The sequence below is a fragment of the Mus musculus genome, chromosome 16 (assembly GCF_000001635.26).
Source record: "Mus musculus strain C57BL/6J chromosome 16, GRCm38.p6 C57BL/6J".
Taxonomy (NCBI): domain Eukaryota; kingdom Metazoa; phylum Chordata; class Mammalia; order Rodentia; family Muridae; genus Mus; species Mus musculus.
Genome location: NC_000082.6, coordinates 20743006 through 20762337, shown reverse-complemented (window position 1 = coordinate 20762337; position 19332 = coordinate 20743006). Strand labels below are relative to the sequence as shown.

Sequence of the window (19332 nt, the reverse complement as noted above, 5' to 3'; positions counted from 1 at the left end):
GTCTGAAGACAGCTACAGTGTACTTACATATAATAAATAAATAAATCTAAAAAATAAAAAAAAATGTTGCCATTCAAGTATTTGATGGTATCATTCCACAATAGTTTGACCCTGTGGAATGAAAGGGATTCCAGTAGCATGATTAATATTTCATAAAATTGCAAACTTTCTTAAAGCATTTGCTAGTATAAGCGTAACTATTGTCAGTTTTAGTTGTAAAGGGAACCCTAAAAAAAGAGAGCGATGTCTAATAAGTGATTTATATCCTAAGTTGTCTTGCTCTTGTAAGAAGTGACAAGCATATTAGAAAAAGTGTCAGCCGTTACATGAATATATTTTAAAGGTCCAAAATTCTGAGCTATTAGTAATAGCTACCAAATGGCATTAGATTTTAATACTCGAGCATGTTTTTCAGCCAGCAGAGGGCAGTGGGGTGAAGGAAAAGGTGAGGTTAGAATATTTGTTGTGCCTTGGCCTGGAGTTGGGGGGTGGGGGGGGGGGGTGCTAGGGTGAGGAGGAAGCCAGAACATTGTCTTGGGCATTAGCAGACGTTAACAGACCTGGAAAATTAGGATGGACACAAATATAAGCTGTAAAAAATGCTGATATTTTGTCTTATGGACATTGAAGGGAGAGAAATGACTGTGAAATGATAGGAGTGAAACAGCTTGAGAATACACAGTCAGTTACACTATCCAGTGTTGGGGGACATCTAATAGAAGCTGATAGGGTACCACAAGTTCAGGCTGTTTAGCTGCACAACCTGGGGAGCATGCAGTATTTTTTTGTGGAGCATGTGGGGTTTAACACAACCTGGGGAGCATGCAGTATTTTTTTGTGGAGCATGTGGGGTTTATATATAAGACATAACTCCTTGTCCTCTTGAAGAGCCAGATGCAAGCATTAAAAGCAATCGCTATAGGATTTTAGATGTAATTCTAGCTACTACCCATAGGTATCTTTTAAAAAAATCATAAAGAGGATTTTTAGGGTAATGATTATAGATCCCAAGTGGCAGGTTAACGCCAGTTATTTCCAGTGTGACACAAGTAATCAATCTGCATTTTATTAAATAGCACAATAACCTCGGCAGGCTCTTTAACAGTAAGTTGTTTAAGATGTGTCTTTCCTGTCATTATCAAGTTCATAATTTCCTGTAAAAAAAAAAAAGTTACAGATTGCTGCAGAAAATTCTTTTTTTTTTTTAAAGATTTATTTATTTATTATATGTAAGTACACTGTAGCTGTCTTCAGACACTCCAGAAGAGGGCGTCAGATCTTGTTACAGATGGTTGTGAGCCACCATGTGGTTGCTGGGATTTGAACTCTGGACCTTCGGAAGAGCAGTCGGTTGCTCTTACCCACTGAGCCATCTCACCAGGCCAGAAAATTCTGACATGCATAAATTTCTGTAATACTGTTTCCTTCTTGATTATAATTCCTGTACAAGATAAGGAGAAAAATAAGTAATTGATAAGAAATTAGCTCTATGACCTATGATTTTAGCAACAGCCTTATTCAAGAAACTAATAAAGCCCTGCTTGGGGTGTTATGTTTCTTATGGATTTTAACCAAGAGCCTCCAGAAAGTAAATTAAAGAATGCAACTAAATCTTTAGCAAGTAATAGGCAGATAAGGATATGCCCCGTTGACCATGATCCAGTTGTTTTGGTTTGGTTTGCTGTTGTTTTTCATAATAGAGGATGCACTGTTTGAAAAGTTTTATGCTGAGAGGACTACAGCCAATTTGTTGTTGAGTAATAATATACCCTAAATAATTAGGAAAGGAGAAAGTCATCCATATAATTGAATGTCTAATATTTCCAGAAATCTAAACAGCTTAAGTGCTTTGTGTACATTCTATTGGCATATAGTGTCAGTCTTTCATTTCCTGTGGTAAAGACATCCCATTGCAATCAGGTCATTGACCATTGATTGTCTAAAGTGGGAACAAAGAATGCAAATTGTTCCTTATTGTTGGAATGTGAAAGAATTGAAAAGAAAAGAGGTTCGTGAGTGAGCGGGGCCAGATCAAGAGGGAGAAGGGAAAGGGGGGAAAAATAATTGAGAAAAAGCAGTCTTTTAAGTCAAGTATAAAAATGCAGTGGCCTTGAGGATCAGGGAGCCTGGTTGGGGGCCCCAATTGTTTCCATGCTAGCATTTATGCTCCTGAGATAATTTAACAGTTGAAATTTACTCTTTGCCTTTCTAATAATTACAAAAATAGAGGAATTCCAAGAACTAACTGAAAATTCTCTATTTCCAAGTTACAATTGTTCCTCTACTAGAAGTTGGGTCTATTTTAATTTTTCTTCATGAAGGGACCATTGATCAGTCCATATTGGGTGAGCCCTGCTGTGAGAGAAAACAAAAAGCTAAGGGGTCCCTAGGGCAGTCGAGCCTTGGTGCAAAGGCATCAGCTTCACACTCACACTGTGGCCAGCACAGTCTGGCTGTCTGCTGGGCCAAACCTAGATGATGGACATCAGACTCAGGTCCACTTGGGTGGACCCCAGGGGACAGAAGGTTCAGCAATGTCAGGACTGCTGAGAAGCCAGAAGCAGTGGAGTCAGCTCACTCTACCAAGGGGTGTGTGTGTGTGTGTGTGTGTGTGTGTGTGTGTGTGTGTGATGATTCTCCTGAGAGTGTTCAAACTATATATTACTTTAACCCAGACTGCAAAATAACTGAAAGGACACTTAGCTTCCTTCTCATGGGTTCTTTTTACAATAGCTCCTATGCATTTCCAAATGTCAACATCAATGGTTCCTTGTACAGAAATTGTACAACCATTTGTTTTGGTTTTTTTGGGTTTTTTTGGGGGGGTTGGTTGGTTGGTTGGTTTTTTCAAGATAGGGTTTCTCTGTGTAGCCCTGGCTGGCTGTCCTGGAACTCACTCTGTAGGCCAGGGTGGCCTCGAACTCAATAATCTGTCTGCCTCTGCCTCCCGAGTGCTGGGATTAAAGGCGTGCGCCGCCACCACCCAGCTAAGAAAGTGGAATTCACAAGAGAACAGATGAAACTGGAACACTTAGTGTTGAGTGAAGTCACCCTTGCTCAGAAAGGCAAACACTGTTCTCTCACGTGCGGATCTTTGCTTCGGATGTTTAGATTCCAGTGTTTAATTTAGAGTGTCTGCAGCAGCAGGAAGCTCTAAAGGGCATATGAAGGGAGGAGGGAAAGAGATCATAAGTGTAGAGGAAAGTAGAACACACATGACATAAAAGTAGAGATCCAGAACCCTGGAAGTTAAAGCTTTGGGAGCAGAAATGGAAAGGGATAACTCAAACCGGGGTATATGGAGAAGTCCTATGGAAACTCAGTGCTTTGAAATCTAATTCAAAGTCTAGCTTTCTTAAAAGGAGTTTGACCAAGAGTAGTGGCACATTCCTTTAATCCCGACATTTAGGAGACAGAGGCAGGAGAATCTCCATGCATTCAAGACCAGCCTCGTACACAGAGCAAGCAAATTCCAGGACAACCAGAGCTACATATTGAGACCCTGTCTCCAAGATAGATAGATAGATAGATAGATAGATAGATAGATAGATAGATAGATAGATACATACATACATACATACATACATACATACATGTATACATACATACATACATACATAGATTAGATATATATATATACATAGATACATACATAGATTACATACATACATACATGGATACATACATACATATGTAGATACATAGATGCATAGATAGATGGATAGATAGATAGATAGTCAGACAGAAAGATAAAGGGAGTTTGAGCAGAGGTTCTCTGCATTGGTGGACAACTGTTTTACCTAGAAGACAAAGGAAAACTAAGTGCCAGGCATTGGATACCTACCTTCCTTTAAGTTATTAGTCAGAATGGCCCCTGATTTGCCAAAATGACACAGGGTATTACTATTTCTCTTGGTTGTCTGCTGTACTCGATGGCAAAACCCTATTGCTAAAGACACAGTACACTTTGGTTGCAGAACATACAGAAGCCAAGCTAGAACTTGCTCTTTGTGGAAACCTCCTCCATCCTGGATGCTTTCATAGTGCTGGAAGGTGATAAGCAGGTGGCTGGGAAAAAACAGTCACTAATGGACTCACAGGTACACTCTACGTGCTACAAAACTGATCTTCGGGCAAGTTGTGTCTGCTGGTACATAATGGTATGATCTGATCTGAGGTCTCTTCCACAAGAGGAAACTCATGCCTGATACTGTAAACATGGTCAAAATCACATGGCTACAGAGGACAGAGCCTACTGATGCTGTTTTTCTAAATGGACTTGTTTTAAAATTGCCCTCTAGAGATTTATGTCCATACCAATGGATGAATGCTGTGCTCAACCTTGTACAGAGTTGTAACAGTCAATACTCAAACAGTCATAACTAACTACTCAAAGTGCAGAGGTGACTACTGAGTGTTCATTCCTAGATGGATCATCTTTATCAATATCCTCTCCAAGGTTCAGGGGACATTGAGGAAGTGTTGTAGTAAATATTTCATCTCAATCGGGGGTTTCTACCCCACTTTTGATCATTCAGTTCTCAGATAAAAGATACACAACTTTTGTATTTATAATAAGCCTTTAAAGCACCAGAGCTGGGCAGAAATCTACTCTCTAGGATATTAGTATTTACTTCCCTATCAATAACTCCAAGTTATAACTTGCCATGTTCCATCTGGGCAGCTCTTAACTCCAACTGGCCATGTTTTCATGACTCATCTACCCCATGGTGTTTTCTCCTCCCTCTACCTTCTCTCTCTTCCTTTATGGTTTCCTGCCTCAGACCCCAAGCCCAGGAACTGAAACCCCATCTACCTCTCTTCTGCCTAGCTACAGGCTATTAGCATCTTTATTCAGCTAATACTTTTAAATTAAGGAGCTAGGTCACATAGCATCACTTAGTGCATGCTCTGATTCTCTCGTCCCTGGAAGGCAACCAGGCCTTGGAGGCCAGTATTCAGCATTACAATATATAATTACAATACCTCAAACCTCAACAAGGAAGAGGAAAAAGAAAGCGTATGAAGGCTGAAGGAGGGTGAGAAGTGTTGTATAATGTAATCACGTGGCCATTGTGCTCAGTCTCTCATAGAAGCTATGGTAACCAGCAGTCAATATCCTAACATGGATGGCAGACCCACACACGAGGCTCCACCCCTATCTGAGGAGCTACTAGCTATCCATGACTTCTGGGAGTGAGGAGGGTGTGGCTACTGTAGGCTGCCATGTTCTAGCCATGGTCCAACACCCATGCACTTGAAGGCAGCACCAATTGGACTGGGTGAATTACTGGGCACATTCTGAGTGCTAGGATTAAAGGTGTGTGCCACCACTACCCAGTTCTGATTTTATTTTCTGAAACTCAGGTTATCAGTTCATTCTGAAATTTATAGAAATCATACATTCTAATACAATACAATCCAAAAATAAATTTATTACTCTTGTTCTAAAATTGACAGTAGGAAAATAATAAAAATTTTATGTTTTTCATAATTAAACCATTGTGTTTCTATACGATTAGGAAGCTATATACACACCAGGTGGTGGTGGCCCACCTTTAATCCCAGCACTTGGGAGGCAGAGGCAGGCCAATCTCTATGAGTACAAGGCCAGCCTGTTCTTCAAAATGAGTTCCAGGACAGTCAGGACAACACAGAGAAACCCTCTCTCGAAAAACCAAAAGAGCTGGGCATGGTGGTGCATATCTTTAATCCCAGCACTCGGGAGGCAGAGGCAGGCGGATTTCTGAGTTCGAGGCCAGCCTGGTCTACAAAGTGAGTTCCAGGATAGCCAGAGCTACACAGAGAAACCCTGTCTCGAAAAACTCAAAAAAAAAAAAAAAAGAATAAAAAATAAAAATAAAAAACCCTCATATTCATAGCACAGTAGTGTAGCATCTGTGTCCAAGGCAGTGTTCATTGCCACTGCATGTGTGACAGCACGCACGGTTCAAAGGGTGCACACAGGATGTGCTTGAAGCAATCCTACAGTGAAGCAGTGACTACACAGGGCAGCTGGAGATGCCTCACATTCTCTGTGCACTTGATGTTGACTTCATATTTGATCACCACACATTTGGTAACCTTCAACCGTTGCCAATTTTTCTAAACTTCTACTTAGTTACGCAACCCTTAATGGAGCTGTGCCACAGATGAAAACACTGTGTTCTCCATTCTCCACACCATGCAGCATCTCTCAGACCTGTGATGAAATTAACTCAGACTTGTAGAAAACACCATGAACGGAACAAGTTCCTCAGGGCAATATGGATACCAGATATAGACTCTGTGGACCCTCGGACATGATCTCTGAGAATCGGTGGCTGAGTCAGATGTGCATGTAAGTTCTCAGTTGGCCACTTACCAAAAAAAAGGGAAAGAAAGCAAAAAGTAATGGTTGAAGGCTACTGAGTGTGTGGTGATTAAAATTGCCATCCCCCACTATGGTCTCTTCTTATATGAAGTGAAATGATAGTTGCCATCCAAGATGCAATGGGCAAATTAAGAATGTACAGTATTTATATTTAAAAATGCCAGCCCAAGGTTTCTATCCTATCTTTGGTAGTGGAGTTCCCAGATGAAAGACACACTCACAGCCTTTATATTTACAATATGCCTTAAGCAGCACAAGAGCTGGGCAGCTGCCTACCCTCCATGCTGTCGAGTGTACTTTCCTATCGATAACCCCGAGTTATCACTTGCTATTTACTATGTTCCATCTGGGTTACTCTTAACTCCAATTGGGCAGCCCTCAGGGCCACATATTCTTGACCCTTAACCCATGGTGGCTTCTCCTTCTTCCTCTCCTGCACATTCTTCTCCTCGTGTTCCCAAGCCCAGGAAACCTAAACCCCACCTACGTCTTTTCTTCCCAGTTATTAACTGTTAGCATCTTTATTTGTCAATCATAATTAACTGGGGGTAGAGTCACTTAGCTAGTGTCTACTTGGAGACTCACTGTCTCTGGGGCAACCAGTTTGGGGGTCCCAAATTAGCATAAGAATACAAGTAGCATCAGGCCAACTCACTACAAGAATACATGCCAGGTAATAGAGGCTTTTTTTTTGTCCACACACCTGGGTTCCTTCTCAAAGATGTGAGTTTATGTTTAGAAATGTATTTAGTGTCTCCTTGGCATGATCCAATGGGAAAAGCAGAGCACTCCCATGGAACAATCCTTTCAAATAGCTTAAAACCAGAATCCACACAGAACCCTTTATTTAACTTTCAACAGAAGATATGAACTTTGGGGAGATATATTAAATGGTCCTGTGAGTTGGCAACAAAAATTTAGACTGTGGCTCATACTCTAGAGACAATCCAGGTTCTCAAAAATACAAATGACATGAGAGGAAAAGGAAAGGGACTATAATAGAATAAAATTATCCAACAAATATAGTAACAAGCTGCTGGAGAGATGGCTCAGTGATTAAGAGCACCCGCTGTTCTTGCAGAGGACCCAGGTTTGGTTCCCAGCACCCATACCAGGTGGCTCACAATAATCTTTAACTCCATTTCCAGGGTCTCTGCCTCCCTCTACTGTCTCTACAAATAGTGCATGCATACAGAGCACACACACTCAGGCCCACACATATACGCATAAAAAAGTCAATAACAATCTTTTTCAAAGAGAAATATAATACAAAATCTACTTTGTCAAGCTGATATCACTTTCAAAGCTCAGCAGGGAGCTACTATATTATCCGGCAATTACCTTACATCCGGCAGATGTATATCCACAGAATTGAGAGCAGAAAACTCAAATATACTTGGACACCAATGTTTATAGGAAAGTTATTTATAATAACCAAAAAAAAGGTAACAACCCAAATGTTCATCAAGAGAAAATTTCGTAAAGAAAATAAGGCATGTACATGTAATAGGACATTATTAAACCTTAAAAAAAAAAGTGACGGGCTGGTGAGATGGCTCAGTGGGTAAGAGCACCCGACTGCTCTTCCGAAGGTCCGAAGTTCAAATCCCAGCAACCACATGGTGGCTCACAGCCATCCGGAATGAAATCTGACTCCCTCTTCTGGAGTGTCTGAGGACAGCTACAGTGTACTTACATATAATAAAAATAAATAAATCTTTAAAAAAAGAAAAAAAAAGTAACAAAGCCAGATGTGGTGGCTTACAATCATAATCTAAGCATCTGAGAGGCTGACGTAGGAGAATTGTTCAAGTCTGAGCTACCCAGAAAGCATCTACTTAAACTGCTACCTGTTAAGGCAAAAGGTAAAATAGTAAGGCCTAAATAAAATGTTATGGCCTAAGTAAAATGTTAAGGATTAGGTACCTGTTACCTGGCTAGCCTACCATTATAAGGAAACTTTTTCATATGTTTCTGTTGTTACTAGAAAACTTTCTAATGCCAAGACTGATTACATATTCTGTTATGTTCTGTGTCCTTGGAACCAGTCACAATAGAAGTCAGTAGAACTGTTTTGTATAGTTACCCACAATATTTAGTCCCAAACCAACCATCAGCACTTCCTCCACCTGTGTATAAGCTTTTATGGTATTTGCCTTTATAGCCAGGCAGTGGTGGCGCACACCTTTAATCCCAGCATTTGGGAGGCAGAGGCAGGCAGATTTCTGAGTTCCAGGCCAGCCTGATCTACAGAGTGAGTACCAGGATAGCTGGAACTACACAGAGAAACCCTGTCTCAAAAAAAAAAAAAAAAAAAAAAAAAAAAAGCCTTTATAAGTTGCCCCTCGGATGAACTCCAAAATAAGAGAGACACCTGTGCCAATATAAGAAACTATTTGGAATAAGACTTCCATTTTGAGTAGTGGTCAAGGAAAGTTTAAGTTCCCAAGAACTCCCTGGAAACTGACAGCCTACTTGCCAAAAAAAGACATGTATATGGGTAACTGACATCCTGGTTGGCAATTTAAGATGACGTCTCATCCTGGTAGACAAGTTAGGACACAAATATTAGACAAGGCAAGGCCCCTGCCACAGTTGAATACCCCAACCAATGGAAACAGGATAAGTGTACAACAAAGACTTGTTCCTAAGGAAATTCCCTAAATCCTGACTGGTGGAATAACTTGGCACAGATGTTTGTGGATTTTGGGCTTAAAACCCTGTAAGATCTTAACTCAGATTCATGGTTCAGTTCCTGAATATGGACCATGATCCTAGTCAACTAGTCCTTGGGGGATATACTCAATGGACTATTCCTGTCTGACTGAGATCCGTGTTTGTGTGGTTTGTGAGGCAATTCCTGGACCCCAATACTGCCAGTTTAAGATGTACATACTTCTGGGACATTTTCACAAGTAATTCAATGAAAGGTATATGAGTGTCTAGGAAACAAAAGAATTGCTAACAAAGTAGGATGGTCTTGTCTTTCAGGAGGTTCCTCCTCCCCAAAATGCCTTCCTTCTCAAAAACAAAAACAAAACAACAACAACAACAGAAAGGTCTACTTGCAGCCAAGTGTCCTTGGCAACCATAATTAATATATATATATGTTTGTCAAGCATTGAGGTAACCACAGCTATAGAGGGAGAGAATATAAAGTTTCCAGCAGTTACAGTCTGATCTTGGCTTTGTCCTACTCCCCGGAAGTGGAATCTAACACTCCCTCTGACCTCAGTCACCTCTTAGAAATGTTGGGTGCTTGCTGTCCCCTGAGGACACTTGGTTGCCTTGATGATGATCCCTCAGGGCGTACAAGCTGTACCCTAGATGCAGTTACTCGTTATCTGTTGGACAAGGACAAGTCTATCCTACAAAGATGGGGCCTAGCTCCTGGGCATGGCTTCTTTCAGGTGTGACCCAGTACTGTCTCCCTTAAAACTCCAAGCATCCCTGGCAGCATGTATGATACTGTCACAGTTAGGGATATAGCACAGGAAAGAGAGAAGTGAGCTATAAACACACAGTAAACTCCACAAAGCCCACTAGAAGATCTCAAGAGATCTTCTTTTTTTTTTTTTTTCTTTCCCAGATCTGCTAGGCAAGTGCTCTACCACTGAGCTAAATCCCCAACCCCTCAAGAGATCTTCTAATCCTGACTATCAACATGACTACATCCGAAATCAACTAAAATCCAAGATGCTAGGCGCACCTGTGAGGGAGTTTCTTGGCCAGATTATTTGAGGTAGGAAAAATCTACTCTAAATTTGGGCCAAGTCTTGTGATGGCAACCAGAATATAAAAAAAAAAATCAGAAGATCTCGGTTTTGGTTTTGGTTTGGTTTGTTTTAGACAGGGTCTCTCTGTGTAGCCCTCCTTGGCTGTCTTAGAACTCACTCTACGGACTAGGCTGGCCTCAAATTCACAGACATCTACCTGCCTCCACATGCCAAGTGCTGGGATTAAAGGTGTGCACCACTACCACAGTAAAAGTACTAAGATTGCTAAGGGCGGGGCTGGAGAGACGGTTCAGTGGGTAAGACTGATCTTCTGGAGGTCCTGAGTTCAAATTCCAGCAACCACATGGTGGCTCACAACCATCCGTAATGACATCTGATGCCCTCTTCTGGAGTGTCTGAACACAGCTACAGTGTCTTACATAAAAATAATAGATAAATCTTTAAAAAAAAAAAAAAAAAAAAAAAAGATTGCTAAGGGCATGTGCCACCACACCCAGCAAAGCTTTTCCTTTTTGCCTTCTTATCCTCACTCTTAGTGGCAAGCTCACCTGTCCTATTACTGAGACATTCCTTCCCTGTTATTACCTGCTTCTTCAGGACTACAACATTGACAGCCTACAGCTCTCTAGGCTTCCTTTAGGACTCAGCACCAGGTTGGGGCTGCAGAGACATCCAGACTCCTGGACTGAAGAGCTACTATGTTTTGGGCTTTTCTAAAATTAATTAATATGTGTGTATGTACATATACATGTATGTATATATTCATTCCATCAGTTCTGCTCCTTTATTAATCCCTAACACAGACCTTGTATTCTCAAAAAAGAATTTTTTGCTTGATTTGGTTTTATTGTTTATTTGAATTTTTAACCAATTTTTCTACGTTAATTGAATATTTTTATAATTAAGAAATAATAGTCCATCAGGAGTGATGGCACACATCTGTAATTCTAATGTTCCAGAGGAGGCTGATGCAGGAGGATCACAACATCAAGACCAGACCAACTATGTACAACAAGACCCTGCCTGACTACAGAACAAAATAAAAACATGGTTCACCAAAAATGTCGCCTAACAATTTGAAGTAAACTGTGATACATTAGTCTTCAGGGGGAAAAAATATTAGGAAGAAAATCAAAGGTAAACGATGCTTAAATCACACTGTGTTACAGTTTTAATTTTATTAATTAATTAACTTTAAATTGTCTTCACCCTATACACGTCTGCATTCTAGAAGCTCATTTCTAATGATGGATCGTCAAGTTTGTGATCAGATGGAAGTACCTTATTTCTTTTACCCCTAGCAGGCAAGCCTGTCCCCTGGAGGAGCAGGCAGTCACACAGCTGTTTCTGACGCTCTTCCCTGATGTCAATTCCAGCAGCACCTTGGTTGGAACCTTTGAGAAAGAAAGGCTCCTTCACAATGATGTCAGCCTTGCTTTAAAAAAAAAAAAAAAAAAAAAAAAAAAAAAAGTCGGAAACTCATGAAAAACACAGTTGATGTGAATCAGATGTCCATATGGCAAAGCGCCTGCTAAGCCAGGCAAGTGCACAGATGTGTGGGACACACATTCCTCCCTTGGAGCAACGGAAGGTAAACAGCCCATCCTCGTGTCCTCGTCCTCGTAGATGTCCCTGCCTAGAAGCCTGGTGGTGAGTCTCCCTTTCCCTAGCTCTTTACCTACCTCCTTTCTCCGAGCTTCATCATCAGAGAGAAACAGGATCTGGCAGCAGTGATCACATACACTTGTTGACTAACCTTACTGAATGATTTTCGTTTAATATCATAACCAGTCAATAGCTGTTTTAAAACTCCCATCTCCCAGTTTCTGAAGGAAAAGTGTTTCTAATGAATTCCAGGAATCAGCCAGCAGGTGCAGTAATGTTTTTACCAAAGGGAGGATTTAGATTTCCTGGAACCTGGTGGGAGTGGGGGGAGTGGGAGGTGGGGTGGGGGTGGGGCGAGTCAGAAGAAGGGGTGTCAGGCCTCACCCAGGTAGGCTCCCTGCTTCCCTGGGAGGGCAAACTATTCCAGCTGCTACAGACACTGGGGAAGAAATAAGGCATCTTTCTTCCTTCAACATCTGCTGTGTGTGTGTGCCAGCGCATGTGTGTGCTTGCGTGCCTGTGTACGTATGTCTGTGCCTATGCCTGTGGGTGGGTGTGCACCCAGGCATTTGTGTGTGCCTGTGAGTGTGTCTGTGAGTGTGCCTGTGTTTCCTTTCAGAATGAGATGACCAGGTGTCCTCTCCGGATCATTCTTCTGTTCCTTTTGTTTCATGGTAACCTTTTCCCTCTGTTTCCAGATACTATGTTATCTGTGCTTCACTTAATGGCAAGCATCATCCTGTATTGTCTGCCAGCCTGGAGACTTCTTCATCCTCCTGCCTCAGCTTCCAGGATGCTGGAATTAAAGCATGTGCCACCATACTTGGCTAGACTATCTTTTTAAATTCATACCAAGCAGCCCACCCTTCAAGCCGTCAGCTCCCTGGCTGCTCTGTCCCCCAACAGCACCATGTCCTCTATACTACATTTACCACATTTTATCATATTCATTGCTACAGCTCAGGTTAGAAATGCCCCTCAAGGCCACCATCGGAAGGAACTGGAGCCTTTAGGAGGCAGGGCCCAGGAAGAAGTCATCAGAATTGTTCCCTTATAGGAGATATAGAGACCTCATTCTCTGTGAGTCCCTCTCTTTGTTTTTAGCTTCAGTCAGTGAGCCAGCCTCTTCTACCACACACTCCCACCATGAGGTATTGTCATCTTGAGGCGCAAAGCAACAAGGTTGAATGATCGTGGACTAAAACTTCTAAAACCATAGCTAAGGTAAATGTCTCTTTCTTTTAAATCAATTATCTCAGCTACTTTGTTATAAAAATGGAAAGCTGCCAGGTGGTGGTGGAGCATGTCTTTAATCTGAATACTTGAAACCAAAGATCTCTATGCGTTCGAGGCCAGCCTGGTCTACAGAGTGAGTTCCAGGACAGCCAGAGCTACACAGAGAAACCCTGCCTCGAAAAAATAAAAAAAAAAAAAAAAAAAGAAAAAGAAAAAGAAAAAGAAAAAAGAAAAGAAAAGAAATGAAGAGGAAAGGACCTGAGTTAAATTCCCAGCTCCTATGTTAGGAGGTCATTCTGCCTACAACTCCATCCTCAGGTAATCTGAAGGAGAATGGAGCTCATAGATTCATATGTTTGAATACTTATTCCCCAGTTGGTAGAACTGTTTAGGAAGGATCAGGAAGTGGGCTTGCTGGCTACAGCCAATTAAATAATGTTGTAGTTTGAATAGGAATGTCCCCTATAGACTCATATGTTTGGATGCTTAGCCCATAGGGAATGACACTGTTAGGAAGTGTAGCCATGTTGGAGTATATGTGACCTTGTGAGAGAGAGTGTGTCACTATAGGGGCAGGCTTTGAGGTTTCATATCTGATCAATATAGGGCTAGCTTGGCATAGTCTCCTTCTGCTGCCTGCGGATCAAGATACAGAGCTCTCAGCTCTTTCTCCGACGCCATGTCTGCCTGCATGCTGTTACATTTTCTGCTATGACAATAATGGACTAAACCGCTGAAACTGTAAGGCAGGCCCAATTAAACGTTTTCCTTTATAAGAATTGTTGTGGTCATGGTATCTTTTCACAGCAATAGAAATCCTAAGACTTACTTTTATAAGTTGCTTTGGACATGGTATTTTATCACAGCAATAAAGAAGTAACTTATTTAGGATCTGATATCCTCTTTGGCCTCCATGAACACCTGCACACACGTACACATGGAGACACACTATATACATACACGTCAGTAAAAAAAAAAAAAAATTTAAGATTTATTTATTGTTGTATGTAAGTACACTGTACCTGTCTTCAGACACACCAGAAGAGGGCATTAGATCTCATTACGGATGGTTGTGAGCCACCATGTAGTTGCTGGGATTCAAACTCAGGACCTTCAGAAGAGCTGTCAGTGCTCTTAACCACTGAGCCATCTCTCCAGCCCCAGTAAAATGTTTTAAAAATAAAAAGATAGATAGCATATTAGTTGTACAGATAAGTCCCCGTGAGACCCTGGTGGTGTGGCAGCTCCTGCTGACAATGTAAAGTGAGGGTCTATGTGCATCTCAGCTGCTCATAGTATGCAGACCCCAACCTGAAGGAGCCTGTCAGCAGCACAAACTTCCAGAGCTTCAGAACCACCATTTGCTTTCCAACAGCCTCACAGATGGCTAAGATGCACAGTGACATCTTTGAGATATCACAATGCAAACAGTGTGGGCTTAACCGGGTGTGGTGGCGCACGCTTTTAATCCTAGCACTTGGGAGGCAGAGGCAGGCGGATTTCTGAGTTCGAGGCCAGCCTGGTCTACAAAGTGAGTGCCAGGTCAGCCAGGGCTACACAGAGAAACCCTGTCTCGAAAAAGCAAAAAAAAACAAAAAAAAAAAACAAAAAAACAGTGTGGGCTTACACCTTTATCTTCTCAATGCACTGGACCCAGACACCCCTGGGATAGAGTAGCAGGTGGAAACTATGCCCTAGGTATCATTTTGTACATCTTGCATGTAATTATCAGGTCTTTAGATGTGATCATTAAAAACTTTGAGATAGGGGCTGGAGAGATGGCTCAGTGGTTAAGAGCACTGACTGCTCTTTCAGAGGTCCTGAGTTCAATTCCCAGCAATCACATGGTGGCTCACAACCATCTGTAATGGACACCCACCCTCTTCTGGTGTGTCTGAAGACAGCTATAGTATACTCGTATACATAAAATAAATAAATCTTTAAAAAAAAAACTTTGAGATAAATAGTAAAATCCTTTCAGTTCTTCTTCCTGCCTCCTTTCTCTGCAGCTCCCTAGCCTGTCCCTGTTCCAACTCTCCTCTCTTCAGTATAAGGTAGTATAATGTTTCTTTGATGGCCAGAGTAGAAGGCAGAAAAAAAATGAGAGAAGGTCTGTTTGTTTTTTTAAGACAGGGTCTCACTATGCAACTTGCTAGGTAGACCAGGCTGGCCTTGAACTCACAAACATTTCCCTACCTCTGCCTGCAGGGTGCTAAGTTCAAAGATGTTTGTCATCATGCCTGGCAGAAGGTTTGAATTGTAAAGAATAATTTCGTGACTTCCCTCTTATATTCATGTTGGAGAAAGTGGTTTCCCTCAACTTCCTTCAGAGTTGGAACTTCTTGGGGAGTCGGGCCACCATGTTCGAAGGTAGGGCCACCAGCAACAGCCAACTGCAGATGCCATTTCCAGAGTGTTCTTGCTTTGTGTGTGGAGAGTCACAGCCATAGCCACCTGCTCCTGACTCACACGCCTTTCCCCAGCCTTGCTAGACGCATGAGGCCTGCCAGCTGCTGGGCTGGAAGAACAAGTACTTGGCAGGATTTCTTCCCAGTCCTTCCCCTTCTTCCCCCTCCTTTGAGGGCTCCATGCCAGGACCGCCAGACAGTTTCTCTTGCCTTGGCACCTGCTGTCTTCATGTGTGTTCTGCTCATTCCTCTGAACATGTGAGCGTGGGGGTCTCTGTCACCAAACAGACCAAGGACCTCAACAACAGCACAGGACTTCAAAAGAGGAAGAAAAACCCCAGAGTCTCACAGCAAGGCTGCCGCTCAGCCAGTAAGCCTGACTGGCCAAGGTGAGTGGACCAGAAGAAGCTGGATGCCCCACCGCAGTTCATTACAGAGGCTCACAGTGGCTTGGGCCACCTCTGCTGTCCACAGAAAGACAAACAACTGTCAGTACTTGTCAGCAGAGGAGGTGCAACTCCACTTGTGGCCTCTAGTCAATTTGCCAAAAATTAAAAACCGAAAGCCAATTTGCTATGCTCTCTCTGAGACTGTCACATGCAGACTTTTTCCAGCATTTGTGATTTGTTTGTTTGTTTGTTTGTTTTTAACTACTTTAAGATTTGTTTGTTTGTTTGTTTGTTTTTAACTACTTTAAGATTTGTTTGTTTGTTTGTTTATCTCATGTATGTGAGTACACTGTCGCTGTCTTCAGACACACCAGAAGAAGGCGTTGGATCCCATGACAGATGGTTGTGAGCCACCATGTGGTTGCTGGAAGAGCAGACAGTGCTCTTAACCTCTGAGCCATCTCTCCAGCCCCAGCATTCATGTTTTGTGCCTGGCCAGGTATTCGACAGCTACTTCACAAGTGAGGACCAAGAGGCTGTTGGGACAGGGACTGAGAAAGTGAGTCAGACAACTAAATGTTTTAATTGAAACTTTAAATAGGCATTGATTTAAAAAATAATAATGTTTAAGCTTTAGTAGTAGTAGTAGTAGACTACATGTATGTGCTTATATGTGTGTGTGTGAAAGTGCTTATGTGTGTATGTCTGTGTATGTTTGTGTGTGTGTGTATGTATATACGTGTGTTTGTGCTTGTGTGTGCTTGTGTGTATGTACTTGTGTGTGTGAACTTGTGTGTGTATGTGTATGTGTGTGTGTGCACATGTGGAGAGGAGCCACAATGAAAACCCAGAGGGCAATCTTGTGAGTCAGTTCTCTCCTTCCACCGTGTGGATCATGGCAAGTGTCTTTACCCACTGAGACATCTTGGTGGCCCCAAAACACAGTGGTTGTGGTTTTGGTTTTTGGTTTTTTGGTTTAGTTTTTTTTTTTTTTTTGGACAGCTGGTATTGTGGTTTGGAGTAACACGTGAATTTTTCTTTCTTACATTTTTGTGTTTATAGTTATTTTATAGCTTTTATAATTGTTATAGTATTATAGTTATTCACAATGATTTATAAAGGAGAGGGTATGAATGCAGTCCTCACTACCACAAATTGTGCAGTCAAGTTTCTCTCATTGGGGAAGCCCCAGTATTTAGCACATCCAGAGGGCAAGGGATGAGCTTTGCGCCCTGGGAGAACCACCTCCATGATCATGGTGACACAGATGCATACATAGTGAGCTACTCTTATGACGAGGAGCAGCAACCCTGGTGCCTGTTTTGTACGTGAAAACATCAGAGGCAAACCGGTGTGTGGGGACTCCATTCTCAGAGAACTCTGATCATGATATATATATATATGTGTGTGTGTGTGTGTGTGTGTGTGTGTGTGTGTGTGTGTGTATCATACTATGTGCCTAATAGATCTCCCTTTTGTCACCTGTAACACTGCTGCCAGCAGCCCATACTCAGTCTGTGTATTCCACATGTATCTTCCTTCATATATGGTCTCCAAGTTGTTCTCTAGTGGCCTCCAGCTGTCAGGCTGAGACGTGTCTTCCAACCCTCAGACACATACTTCCATTCTGTGATTATAAGACTTCTTTTCCTTCCTGCCTCTGTCCTTGTGTCACCTGCTTCTGTGTTCTTGTTCTGTTTTATTCAGACAGGGTCACATTAGCCCAGACTGTCCTGAACCCACTGTACACAAGGACAGCCTCAAGTGACTGATCCTCTGTACCATACCCTCAGGACTGGTTTGCCTCTGTTTTTCTACTTTCCATTATTTTTATAAAAGTCTAAGGAGCAAGATGCCATCAGTTGTTTCAAAACATTTTTTTTTCTTTTGGTTTTTCAAGACAGGGTTTCTCTGTATAGCCCTGGCTGTCCTGGAACTCACTCTGTAGACCAGGTTGGCCTCGAACTCAGAAATCTGCCTGCCTCTGCCTCCCAAGTGCTGGGATTAAAGGAATGTGCCACCATTGCCCAGCTCAAAACATTTTTACAACATACCAACCCATCTTTGGAGTGCAGACTTTGCTAATGGCTGAGTGTCTGTCTTCAAAGTAGAGAGGTCGACCAGGATTCCTCCCTCCCAGGAGGCCCCTGGATCCCCATGTCTACCCACCCCTATGTTGATTGACATTTTCAGACATCCATAGCTACAGTTTGAAAATGGCCCTTCTTAGTTACTGCCATAAATGATTCATAGGCAACTTGGCCACAGCCCCACCATTAACAAAGTCCTAGAACAGTGGCTGTCTGTGGCCTGATATGCCAAAATCTGGATTCTGCATATTAAAAGTATGTAAAGAATATCACTAGGAGATCAGATGGAACATGGCAAAGTGGAACTATATGTGAATTTTCTCTTTGAAAAGCAAGGGTTATCAAAATCACCTCATCTGTCCAACAGCCTGTGTGTTCCCTGCCTTTGTGCTGGAGAATCTCGGGAGTTCAGTCAAACCCTTAAGAGTGTGGAAGGCCTTCCTGGCCCTAGCTTAGAGGCCATATAATGTTGTACTAGTGAGTGTTCAAAGACATTGTGACACTGCCCAAGAAAATCACCTTCCATGGTTTTTGTTGTTTTGGGTTTCTTGTTCTTTTGTTTGGGTTTGGTTTGTTGTTGTTGTTTTGTTATTGTTGTTGTTGTTGTTGTTGCTTTTAGTTTTGTTCCCTGATGCTGTTAGTGGCTTAAAGGGGCATGCATGGGGTGCCCTCTTGAGGTCTCTGGATGCCAGGAATTTGAAGAGACCACACACAGGACTGGATTTCTTAGGTCATCATCCCACTTCCCTAGGGACTGAGGGAAGAACCTAGGACTGCTGGCTTGGCTAGGATGCGGTCTAGGATGGGAAAGGTATTCCAGAGGCTTCTGCCTGTGTCCATTCTGTTCACACATTTGCTCAGCTGACACTTTGAGGCCTGCTTTGAAGCCCTTCTGGGGCTCTGAAGCTAAAGTTAAGGATGAGCCCTGTCTCCTGCAGGCACCAAGATGCCTATGGGTCATCCTTACTTAACTCATAGCTCCCTCCCTGGTAAGGACAGTATGGCGGGTAAAACCTTATCTCCCATCATGGACACCTCATGCTTTGCCTATGTTGCAACCCATTCTGAGTCCTTTTGCCTTCTCATCCCTGACTGGCTGTCATCTCTGGTTCATTCCTGTCTGAACCTCCCACTATGACAGCAGAGGCTAGCCCTGCCAGCTATCCCCATATCTGTCATGGCTTCATTCACAACCTAGCCCCTCCACAAATATCCTGCCAAATACAACAAAAGCCCATTGCCACCCTCATACCAGCCAAGCCCCAGAAATTCCACAGCAACTACAGCACTTTTTCTACCAAATTCTGGCCAGGTACTGGGCTGCACAATGTATGTGCTGTGGTTGCTTCCCATGATGCAACCTGTTTTACAAAGGAAGCAGGACACGTTGGAGTGAATTATCTCAGTGAAATAACTGCAGAGCTACATACACTCAGAGCTTTGAAGGGCTAAGATGGTGATTGTTAGCTACACTTTCAGCAGGCCTAGTGCTAA

The 19332-nt window shown here is 42.4% G+C and overlaps 1 non-coding gene across 1 annotated transcript; it reads right to left on the bottom strand.

Moving 5' to 3' along the window:
• Nucleotides 1-16865: 16865 nt before the first annotated feature.
• Nucleotides 16866-17030, bottom strand: Gm22741. The gene has a single exon (XR_003952034.1). It is a non-coding gene; the product is annotated as a U1 spliceosomal RNA (small nuclear RNA).
• Between the last annotated feature and the right edge of the window lie 2302 nt (nt 17031-19332).